Genomic DNA, 11527 nt, shown 5'->3' with positions numbered 1-11527 from the left:
CAAGCTGAGTCCTTAACATTTAACTTATACTTTATGTGAGAGTCTTCTGCCTTAACATTGTCAATAATCAACAAACAAAATGGAAAACAATGGTTGCGATAATTCTTAACCTCTATATTCATATAAAATCCTTATGCTTTAATGCGAGGGGCTTTAACCCTCATAGAAAGTATCTCAACGGAGAATAGTCCTGAGCCTGGTAATACAGGTCATTAAAACACAGTGACAATCCTCAAACGATACTTTCTGCTGCGGGACTTTAACCCTGGCTCAAGGGACCCACCCTTGATACTGCAGCTTTAACTTGGTACCTTATCTGTCTGGGACTCAGCCCTGTCGACTTTCCACTTGCCTTCTTTGCCCGATACTTTTTTTTTCAAAGACTTGAGTAGTCAGTATTCTCCTCCTTTCAGTGGTCAACAATAAAAGAAGCAAAAGTTGCAGGATTCAACTCAAATCTGAAACACGAGTCTTAACTTGATCGCAGTACTCATGTCGGAAGAAACAGACCACACCAATTCAATATCTAATGAGAAATCCTTTTATGTGATAAAACATCGCTGTGGCCATTCAGGATCTGTCATTAGAGATTCACAATGTCCTTGTCCGTGACTTACCGAAAGGCAGCATGCGATCTCGGTGGAACCTCCAAGTAATACTGTCGAAGTCTCGACTCCCGAGTAAGACTCTTTAAACACAATGTATCATTAAAGACAGGCTTTATTTGCTTGCAAGGGAAGGGTTGTGTTGTCAAAGGCTACATCAGACCTCTTCGAAGTAATACAGAATTTGTAACATATTTATACAGTACAGAAACAAAACAGGCTTTCTATGCCACATGACATAGTATTGAATCATACCTGATTACAAAGGCACAGACCTTGCAAATTACTGAAACAAGGTATTCCAGGCTTTGTTAGAATAACGAACAGAAATACCTTGAGATAAGATTAACTAATCCTTTATTATGGGATCCTTCTGTTCTCCCACTGTACCAACTGAGCTTCTGGGCCGATGTTTACCTTATCCTGTCCTTGGCTATTTGTTTGGTAAATTAGGCTCCTTGTTAAGCTTGTCACAGATAAGGAGTACGTATGTAGCATTCCTAAATTGTCTCATCCCCTTGAAACTGATTAGTGAATCATTCTGTCGGCCATTTGAGTGTTTATTCTATGCCCAGGAAGCCATTTTGTGTCTAAGTGAGAATCTGTACTTCCACAGAGGGCAGAGCGCGCAGGGCGCAGCCGGTGTTCAGGACTGAGCGGCCTCAATGGGGGAGAGAGGCGAGAGAGAGCAGAGCGCAGCCGGTGTTCAAGGGCCGAGCAGCATCAACGGGGGAGAGAGGCGTGCAGGAAAATGTGCAGAGCGCAGCCGGTGTTCAAGGGCCGAGCAGCGTCAATTAGGGAGAGAGGCGCACAGGAAAATGCGAGGCACTGCCATTGCCACGAGGACCGCAGAGAGCGGCATTGGCAGCAGCGCAGGAGCAGTGCACAAAACCCACAGGGCGTCGCCATTTGTCACGAGGACTGCCGAGAGTGGTGTTGGCAGCAGTGTGGGAGACGCCATTTTAAGCTGCAGTGGGGAAGAAGGGAAAGCGCGGGAGATGCCATTTTAAGCCAGTCTACCCACGCCCAAAAATGCCGAAGAGTGCCAGTATCACAGCGTTCGACAATGAACTCGAAGATTGGACGACATATGTCGAACGCAAAGAAATATACTGCAAGGCGAATGAAGTGCCAGATGACAAGAAAGCGCTGGTATTGTTGATTTCAATGGGTGCAAAAACGTACGGCTTACTATGAAACCTAGTAACCCCAGAGAAGCCAGTAGAAAAGGATTTTGAAAACAGTGTCAATCCTACAGGACCACTTAAACTCCACACCGCTGCTGATAGCAGAAAGATTTAAGTTTCACAAAAGGAACCAGCATAAAGATGAAAGTAATGCTGAGCATTTAACAGAACTGCGCAAGCTATCGAAATGCTGCCAGTTTGGAACGGGACTAGCAGATACTTTAAGGGACAAGCTTGTGTGTGGGCTTCAAAGTGAAGGAACCCAGAAATGGCTTCTATCAGAAAAGGATCTTACGCTGGACAATGCTTTCAGCATTGCAGTGTCACACGAAGCAGCAGCACGGGGCGCTGCAGAGATACAACGGAGACCGCAAGAATATGGCACATATGAAATGTCATACGGAACAGTGAAGAGCTATCGCTGCGGCAGAACAACACACGACCATAATGATTGCTGTTTCAAGGACAAAGTGTGCAGATTGTGTGGAAAAGTAGGACATATAGCAAGAGTCTGCAGGTCGGGAAAGCAAACCAGCAGCAAGAAATCTCCACAGGAGAAATACAAGAAGGTACATAAAGTGACGGAGAGTAGTTCAGACGAACAGAAGAATGATACAGACTCCGGAAGCAAGGAGCTGGTTTGTCTGAAACTACATAATGTGATCAAAATGGAGGATCACCAAACTATCTGAGTCACGCTCTCAAGACAGCAGGAGTCCAAGTGAAAATGGAATTGGACACAGGATCAGCCCTAACAGTCATAAACCGAAGGGACTACAAGCGGCTATTCTCACATATACCCATATACCCTTGAGAGATACGAAGATTGTCTTGAAGACGTACATGGTGCAAAAAGTCTACCCCAAAGGAAAAATAAGGGTGAACGTTATATATAACAGCAAGGAAACACCAAAAATGGACCTATATGTATTGCCAGATGGAGGACCACCACTACTAGGACGTAAATGGATCCGGAAGATACAGCTAGTTTGGCATTCCATACAGGCACTGACTGTGGCTGACAAAAAGGATGACGACGTCACACCTGGGTGACTGTCAAAATCCTAAATGATGTGAAAGAAGTGTTCCAGCAAGGACTCGGAACACTAAAAGGCATGACAGCGATGATTAAAATTTAAGAAAACGCAAGCCCAAAATTTTTTAAGCCCAGCTGTCGAAGCAGAGCTGGAGAGTCTGGAACGTTCAGGTGTACTGTCCAAGGTAGACTGGAGCGAGTGGGCTACACCCATCGTCGCTGTGATGAAAAAGTCGTTGAGCAGCACGCCTGGGGAACCAAGGAAGGTTCGCATCTGTGGGGACTTTAAGGTAACAGTGAAACCGATCCTTCACACCGTGCAATGTCCACTTCCGCGGATTGAAGATATTTTCGCCTCGCTATCTGGAGGGAAAAGCTTCACTAAGATTGATCTGGCCCAGGCATATCTGCAAATGGAGGTAGAAGAAGCATCAAAAAATACCTCACAATCAACACGCATAAAGGTCACTACCAATACAACCGGCTGGTATTCGGGGTAGCATCAGCTCTGGCTATTTGGCAGAGGGCAATGGAACAAGTCCTGCAAGGGATCACAGGGACTCAGTGTTATTTGGACGACGTCCTGGTCACGGGCGAAAATGCCAGTGATCACCTTGCCAACCTGGAGCAGGTGCTCACTAGATTGCAGGAATATTGGCTCCGAGCTAACCGCCCCAAATGCGAGTATTTATAAAACAGATCTCGTATTGTGGCCACGTTATCGATAAAGAGGGGTTACATAAGTCCCCAGTGAATATTGAGGCAGTAGTCAAGGCTCCAGCACTGGAAAATGTGTCACAACTGAGTTCGTTCCTGGGGCTGGTAAACTACTGCCATAAGATCTAGCCAAATTTATCTGCAATACTACACCCACTGAACACCTTACTGCAAACTGGGGTGCCATGGAATTGGAGTGACGAATGTAGATGAGCTTTCCAGAAGAGCAAAACACTAATCACATCGAAAGAGGTATTGGCCCATTACAACCCAGCATTACCAATTCGGTTGGCATGTGATGCGTCACCCTACGGCATTGGAGCGGTGCTGTCGCAGAAATTCTTGGATGGCTCAGAGGCCAATAGCCTTTGCGTCACGATCACTAACCTCAGCCGAGCGTAACTACATCCAGATTGACACGGAGGCCCTCAGCCTAGTATGGGGAGTGAAAAAGTTCAATCACTATCTGCGCGGGCAGAAGTTCACCTTGCTGACTGACCAGCAACCACTTGTCTCCATCTTTAATCCAAAGAAGGGCGTTCCGGTGATGACTGCACAATGGCTACAAAGATGGTCACTTTTTCTAGGGGCGCACCAATATGAAATCGAGTATAAGGGCACAAAACAGCATGGAAACACTGATGGGCTATCATGCCTGCCACTGCCTACTGCGGAGGAAGCACCAGCAGTGGATCCTGTCGAAATATTTCATTCGACTATAATTGAATGCTTGCCAGTAACGAACGCTGGCATAGAGAAGGAAACCCGAAATGACCCAACACTGTCTCAGGTATATGATTTGACGGTGAAGGGATGGTCAGCACATGGCGACTCACTGTTGCCAGCATTCTCAACCAGAAGAGAACAGCTGTCAGTATGCCAGGGGACCTTGATGTGTGGATCACTCGTGGTAATTCCACCCAAGTTAAGGGAGAGAGTGCTCAATGAGCTTCACGAAGGTCATCTGGGAGGGGTGAAAATGAAAAGCCTTGCTAGGGCTTATGTGTGGTGGCCGGGGATCGATCAGCAAATCGAGGACCTGATAAAGAGCTGCTCAGGATGCCAGAAGGTCCAAAATGCACCACCACATGCCCCTCTACACCCATGGGAGTGGCCCTCAACTCCATGGCAAAGGGTGCATATTGATTTTGCTGGTCCATTCATGGACTCAATGTTTTTAATAGCCATGGATGCGTACTCGAAATGGCCTGAGGTCATCAAAATGTCCTCCACCACCACGGAGAAAACTATTGCAGTCCTACGGACCATTTTTGCCAGGAATGGCTTGCCAGAACAGATTTGCTCCGACAATGGACCACAGTTTGTGTCCGAAGAGTTCCGGAGGTTCTTGAAAAAGAATGGGGTAAGGCATTACACATCCGCCCCGTATTATCCAGCCACAAATGGATTGGCTGAGAGGTTCGTACAAACCTTTAAGAAGGCAATAAAGGCTATGTACAATGGCAACATTCCACTGCAGCACAAGGTGGACAATTTCCTGTTCGCCGACCGGAATGCGACACATGCAGTCACCAACCAGGCGCCAGCCATGATGTACTTTAACCGAAGGTTAAGATCTCTCCTGGATTTGCTCAGACCAACGTAAGAAGAGATGTTGAGAGTAAGCAATTCCAGCACATCCATGAGAAGCCAACAAGGAGCTTCAATGTAGGGCAACCAGTCTTGGCCCGCGACTACCGAACAGAAAAATGGCAGCCTGGAACGATATGCACACGGAAGGGCCCACTAATGTACACAGTGGACGTTGGTGAGAGCATCGTGAGATGCCATGCTGACCAGATCCTAGAGTCACAGGAACAAGTCAACCCCATGCCTCGCCCATACGTACCTGGTGATGAACCCAACGTACAGGTTGCATCTACCCCAGAAACAGTCGCATCGGAAGCTGATGAACCAACCGATGACAGGGGGCCAGAATCGCCTCCGCCCCAAGAGCAAGACACTCGGGAAAGGCGCTATCCAGAAAGGATCAGGAAGCCTCCCCAAAGACTGGATTTAAAAATAGACTATTTTCAGCTAATGTTGCATGTTAAAAGTGTTAATTGTAATTAGTTTGATATTTAATTGTTAAATGAGTGTTATGGTACTGTTAATCTAAAAGCGGAGGAATGGTAATGTATGTACCTTTAAGGGAGAGAATTACTTTTTACAGCTCCTCTATACTGTAGTACCGGCAGTGACCACACCTGTATATAAACCCTGAGTAGTGATCAGTATAGTTAGTTCTAGACTAACCCTCATTCAGTAAACACCTGTTGAATCGTTCCCTGCAGTCGTTGTCTGATTATTGAAGGACACAACATTAAGATACACGGATCTAACAGCAACTGTCCTAGAGTTAGTTTTATATTAAAACTTTACAGTAGATGCCCTGGAAATGTCCTGATCTGAGATCATTCGTTTATATCCCGGTCGCTGTCTGTCGAACATTTAGAAATCTAGATCAACAATCACTACCGCGCGTTGGCTGTTAAGATTCTTTACACACACAAGTATATATGCATAGGAAAAAACCACAGATAACCTTCAACGTAATGCCGGCCGTTGTTGAAGAGGTTTGATGGAGCAGAATAGAAATGGGATTAGAGGACAGTATAAATATGGAAGTGGTTTTAATGCGTGACGGCATTCCAGTTATGAGATTGTGGTGAATGCAGAATCTGATTGGATGCGTATGGAAGCCAATCGGAGAGATAGAGAACAAAGGAAATTGACAACGTTGCCAATAAACCAATCGCAATCCTTGCCTTCACCCATCCCTCATTAGCATAGCTCTGTGGACGGAGTGTGGGACAGCCTATATAATACGAGCTCGGAGCATTGTTCTCTTAAATTGTTTCCTGATCCTGAACGAGACGATGGTTGACGATAAGAAATCCGTCGCCAAGAAGGGCACCAAGAAAATGGTGAAGAAAGCGGCATCAAAAAGCGGCAAGAAACGCAGAAAGTCGAGGAAGGAGAGTTACTACATCTACATCTACAAAGTGATGAAGCAGGTGCACCCCAACACCAGCATCTTCTCCAAGGCCATGGGCGTCATGAACTCATTGGTGAACGATATTTTCGAGCGCATCGCGGGTGAGGCTTCCCACCTGGCCCATTACAACAAGGGGCACACCATCAGCTCCTGGGAGATCCAGACCGCCGTGCGCCTGTTGCTGCCCGGGGAGCTGGCCAAGCACGCCGTGTTGGAAGGGACAAAGGCAGTGACCAAATACAGCAGCTCCAAGTAAAACTCCATGCTGCCCTGAAAGAACAAACCCAAAACACAACGGCTCTTTTAAGAGCCTCCCACAACCTCTCCGAAAGAGCTACACAAACGCGTGTTCCTTTCGACGCAATTGGCTGTGTTTTTCCTCAGCTTACTCTAATTATTTGCTGATCAAATGTTTTTGAGAACAATTTTTGAATTTCCAGCTGTAGCTTTAGTTGAGAATTCTCAGATAAGCAGTTCCATTATCCGTTTCCACCTGAGAGTCGCTGTTGAATTTCCTGCCCAGTAAATTATAAACACGGTCCCTGCTCGCTCTTTCCCTTTGCTGTCAGACAGGATGAATTAAAAGCTTGTTCTAGGGATGAGATTCGGATTTTAGTCACCTCGTTCTCTGTCAAGGCCTTTTTAATCTTTTTGTAAAGCCAGTTGGGAGTCAATCCGTTTGTTAACCCGGGAATACCTGCAGTGTTACAACGCAGAATGGGGGTTCGTACAGAGACCAGAAAGGGGGCAGTTTGAACCCTCTGACCCTCTTCTCTTCTCACAGCAGGACTCCCAGTTCTGGTTTCACTCCCGCAGCAGCGCCTGTGTAAACGATCGATCGATAATCTGTGAAACCTCACAAAGATTGAGCTGGAATGTGTCCCGTTACAGAATCAATGCAAATTGATGCCCGCCCGATACAGTTTGAACTTGAACCCAACATTAATCCAAATTGTAACAGCCTAGAATTTGCAAGGGAGAGTTGGAATAAGACAAAAGGAATAAAAAAATGTCCGGAAATCTTTGGCTGATCGTCAATTTATTAACTTAATTCGCTGGTTTAGGAAAATATTGGCGGCCTTTTTGAAATTAAAAAATGGTTGGCGGTTTGACTGTTGAGGCAGTTATTTCCACACACTTTTCATTGGCGGGAAAAAACAGACTGTGATTGGTCACCAGAAAACACCAATGCAGTTGACCATAGAGCGACCAATCACAAGTACGCTATCTGCATTCCTCCAGAAGCTATAAGAAGGGCAGATGTGGGAGGAGATTTTCATTCTTTCTCTGAACGAGTGTACTGTGGAAATGTCTGGAAGAGGAAAAACCGGCGGTAAAGCTCGGGCCAGGGCCAAATCTCGCTCCTCCCGGGCTGGATTGCAGTTCCCTGTGGGCCGTTATCACAGGCTCCTGCAAAAGGGCAACTACGCTGAACGTGTGGGTGCCGGAGCCCCGGTCTACATGGCTGCTATGCTCGAGTATCTGACCACTGAAATCCTGGAGCTGGCCGGCAACGCGGTCTGCGACAACAAGAAGACCCGCATCATCCCCAGACACCTGCAGCTGGCCATCTGCAATGACGAGGAGCTCAACAAGCTGCTGGGAAAGGTGACCATCGCTCAGGGCGGGGTGCTGCCTAATATGCAGGTGGTGCTGCTACCCAAGAAAACCAGCACTGCCAGCTCCAAGAGCAAGTAAAGTGGACAGGATTCAATCTAATAACCCAAAGGCTCTTTTCAGAGCCACCCACTGTATCTGGGAAAGGGTTACTTACTATTTAGCCACTTTCGGTTATAAACAGGACACTGACTGTGGAACATGTAGAAATCTAGATCTACAAACAGTGCAGCGGGCATGCTGTGAGAGAATATTCTGATCAGTGAATCGATATAGAGAAGGACTGGCTTCAGAGTAAAACAAAACACACGGACACTAACGTGAGACCGACACTCAATGAACACGTTGTTGGGAGAGCCGAATATGAACGGATGTTAAGAACCGAGTATAAAGTGAGTGAGCGGTTGCTGGGCTTACTGTTCCTTATTGGGACAATAATTCCAAAGGGAGAAATATGTACATCCGGAACCATACAAACATTTCCCCTTTTAATTAGCAGACAGGATCGAACCAGAATTGCAGCTTTGGTTAATTTAAAATATTTCAAATAGTAACTAAAGTTCCCACCTGTCCCGCATTAAGAGCTGGTTTTAAAGGTGAGATTCAATATTCAGACACCTCGTTCTCTCTTTCGCGCGGATCTATCCCGGTATGTGGAGTTGTATCAACTCACAATCAGAACTGCCAATTAAAGTTTCCGACTCACACTGTGCGAGTTCATTCAATCTACTGGGCAGCTCACTCACATTTCAACCGAGATCATAAACGCTCCGTCAGATATTCACTGCCCCCAATTTGTAAATCCCCAGTTAAGGTAACACTACAAGACCTGCACGGTGTGTGCAGGCCAATTTGCCTTGCACAGATTGCAGCACTTTCCTTTGCTCATTTGTTGGCTCATAAAAGAGCCGTTGTTGCATTTGGTGCTAAAGTCTGGAGCCGGGCAGGGGGAGTTCAGGCGCGCTCCCTGTGGATGCGGTGGGCCAGCTGGATGCCTTTGATCATGATGGTGACTCGCTTAGCGTGGATGGCGCACAGATTGGTGTCCTCAAAGATTCCCACCAGGTAAGCCTCGCTGGCCTCCTGCAGGGCCACGACAGCCGAGCTCTGGAAGCGCAGGTCGGTCTTGACGTCCTGAGCGATCTCCCACAACAAGCGCTGGAAGGGCAGTTTGCGGATCAGCAGCTCGGTGGATTTCTGGTAGTGGCGGATCTCCCTCAGAGCCACAGTGCCAGGTCTGTAGCGATGGGAGTTCTTCACTCTGCCCGTGGCTGGAGCGCTCTTCCGGGCCGCTTTGATCACCAGCTATTTGTGAGGAGCTTTCCGTCCGGTCGATTTGCGCGCTGTCTCATTGGTCCTGGCCATTTTCTCAACTGATCTCAGCAAAATCTGGAACAAAGGGACTGTCAATGCGGAATCTGCAGTGTGCCCGCCTTGTTATACTCAGTGACGGACCGCCCCGAGCACTGATTGGCTGCAGACGGAAAGCCAGGCAGTTTAAACCCAACTCTGACCAATCAATGAAATGCTAGAAAATCAGTCCCCCATTGGCTGAGCTGGGATTGATCGCCCATTTCAAAATGCCCGCCAATTTTAGTGAAGGAAATAAGCGTTTTCATAGATGCATAAAAGATATGAGCAGGAGTAGGCCATTCGGCCCCTCGAACCTGCTCCACCATTCAATGAGATCATGGCTGATCATTCAATCTCAGTACCCTGGCCCTGCCTTCTCTCCATATCCCTTGATCCCTTTAGCCTTAAGAAATATATCCAACTCCTTCTTGAATATTTTTAATGAATTGGCCTCCACTGCCTTCTGTGGTAGAGAATTCCACAGGTTCACCACTCTCTGGGTGAAGAAATTCCTCCTCATCTCTGTCCTAAATGGCTTACCCCTTAGACTGTGACCCCTGGTTCTGGACACCCCCGCCATCGGGAACATCCTTACTGCATCTAGTCTGTCTAGTCCTGTTAGAGTTTTATAAGTTTCAATGAAATCCTCTCTCATTCTTCTAAAGTCCAATCGACCCAAGCTCTCTTCATACTTCATTCCTGCCATCCCAGGTATCAGTCTAGTGAATCCTCGCTGCTCCCCCTCCATGGCAAGAACATTCTTCCTCAGATAAGGCGACCAAAACTGCACACAATAACCAAGATGTGGTTTCACTAAGGCCCTGTACAACTGCAGCAAGACATCCTTGTTCCTGTACACAAACCCTCTCGCTACGAAGGCCAACATGCCATTTGCCTGCTTAACTGCCTGCTGCACCTGCATGCTTACCTTCAGCGACTGGTGCACAAGGACACCCAGGTCTCGTTGCACTTCCCATTCTCCCAATCTATTGCCATTCAGATAATAATCTGCCTTCCTGTTTTTGCCACCAAAGTGGATAACCTCGCATTTATCCATGTTATATTGCATCTGCCATTCTTTTGCCCAATCACCCAACCTGTCCAAATCATCATGGAGAGTCTCGGCATCCTCCTCACAGCACACACGCCCACCCAGCTTTGTGTCGTCTACAAATTTGGAGATATTACATCTAGTTCCCTTGTCTAGATCATTAAAATATATTATGAATATCTTGTGCCCAAGGAACAATCACTGCGTTACCCCACTAGTCACTGCCTGCCACTTGGAAAAAGAGCCTTTTATTCCAATTCATTGCTTTCTGTCTGCCAACCAGTTCTCTATCCAAGTCAATACCTTGCCCCCAATCCCATGTGCCTTAATTTTACACGGTAATCTCTTATGCGGAACCTTGTCGAAAGCCTTCTGAAAGTTCAAATACACCACATCCACTGGTTCTCCCTTATCTATTTTACCAGTTTCATCCTCAAAAAATTCCAGTAGGTTAGTCAAGCTCGATTTACCTTTTGTATATCCATGTTGACTTTGTCCGATCCTGTCGCTGTTTTCCAAGTGCTCTGCTATTACATCTTTTATAATGGACTCTAGCATTTTCACCACTACCGATGTCAGGCTTACCGGTCTGTAATTCCCTCTTTTCTCTCTACCATCTTTTTTGAATAGTGGCGTAAAATTAGCTACCCTCCAATCCATGGGTACTGTTCCAGATTCCATCGAATGCTGGAAGATGATCAGCAAAGCATCAACTATTTCTAGGGCCACTTCCTTAAGTGCCCTAGGAGGTAGATTATCAGGCACTGGAAATTTATTGGCCTTCAATCCCATCAATTTCCCGAACAACATTTCCCTACAAATACCGATTTCTTTCAGTTTCTCCCTTACATCAGACCGTATGTTCCCCGACATCTCTGGGAGGTTATTTGTGTCCTCCTTTGTGAAGACCGAAACAAAATATTTATTTAATTGGTCTGCCATTTCTTTGTTCCCCATTATAAA

The 11527-nt window shown here is 46.5% G+C and overlaps 1 pseudogene; it reads right to left on the bottom strand.

Moving 5' to 3' along the window:
• Positions 1-8980: 8980 nt before the first annotated feature.
• Positions 8981-9525, bottom strand: LOC147085101 (histone H3-like; annotated as a pseudogene).
• Between the last annotated feature and the right edge of the window lie 2002 nt (positions 9526-11527).

Source organism: Somniosus microcephalus, unplaced genomic scaffold (genome assembly GCF_052327205.1).
Source record: "Somniosus microcephalus isolate GS21.2 unplaced genomic scaffold, FLI_Smic_1.0 unresolved_chr9, whole genome shotgun sequence".
Taxonomy (NCBI): domain Eukaryota; kingdom Metazoa; phylum Chordata; class Chondrichthyes; order Squaliformes; family Somniosidae; genus Somniosus; species Somniosus microcephalus.
Note: the sequence above shows the minus strand (reverse complement) of the source record. Positions and strands in the feature narration are given on the sequence as shown.